A 1,136-nucleotide genomic window follows, 5' to 3' on the forward strand; every position below is an offset into this window, starting at 1 on the left:
GGGACCGCCACGCCCCGGGACCGCCACGCCCCGGGACCGCCACGCCCCGGGACCGCCACGCCCCGGGACCGCCACGCCCCGGGACCGCCACGCCCAGTCCCGCCGAGGGTAAACAGCCCCCAGAGCCCCGCCAGACCCCCACAGGGAACGGACTGGTAAGGTACCCGTGTGGCCGCTCATGTGGCTCCGGTCTCGGCACAGGCTGTGGCCAGGGGAGGGATGGATGGAGGGATGGATGGGGCGGCAGTGAAGGGCTGCGGAGGGGTCGGTGTCTTACCGGGGGATCTGGCGGAGATCGGAACGGGCGGCACCAAACAGCCCCGCGCCGGGGCCAGCGCACACCGGGGCCAGCGCCGCGGCTCCCCGAGGGTCTCAGGCGAACGCTGACACTTTGGGAGCATCACCCCGGGCCCTTCGGCCCTGGCCTCGGGATGCCCGCACAACTCAGAGCGTTGTGCGGGCATCCCGCACAACTGGGGTTTCGCTGCGGACAGAGGCACAGCTCGCCCCAGGGGTTACAGCATCTGCGCTGAACGGACAAACCGCTTCCAAGCACGCTGCGCATATTCACACCATCATTAGCATCAATTTAACCAGACTGCCTTGAACTGGACCAGGCTAAGTTTTTTCTCCCTAACTCTGCTTCTGTCGTGGCACCTCCATGCTTTCCACAGAACGGCAGTGTTATTTTTAGTTTCCCTGTGCTGCTTTTTATTCACTTTTAAATATCTTAGAATAGCTCCATGCAGACTAATCTACTGTGTTTTGCTCATATTCACAGGACATAGTTTTGTCAGGCAGCTGAGATACAGAAAAATCCTGTGACAGATTTCTGTAAGTGCACTTTAGGACTTTTCAGTGCCTCTGCTTGGCCTGAGTGGTGCTGTGTCGCTGGGTGTGCCATTGTCACTCTTGCACATGACTATTGAGAGGCTGCAAACACTGAGCAGCACAGCAGTGAGAAGCTTAAAAACTAAACACCAGACAGCATCGTCTTCAGGAAACCCTCACCAGTGGAATCAGCATCCCCTCATCACCCTGCCCTCAAGCCAGAGCAGATGAGAAAAGCCAGATCCTGCTCAGTGGCACACTGCTCACCTCAGCTACGCATCAGCATCTTTGCAATTATTGATGTC

This window comes from Parus major, chromosome 4A, assembly GCF_001522545.3.
Source record: "Parus major isolate Abel chromosome 4A, Parus_major1.1, whole genome shotgun sequence".
Classification (NCBI taxonomy): Eukaryota; Metazoa; Chordata; class Aves; order Passeriformes; family Paridae; genus Parus; species Parus major.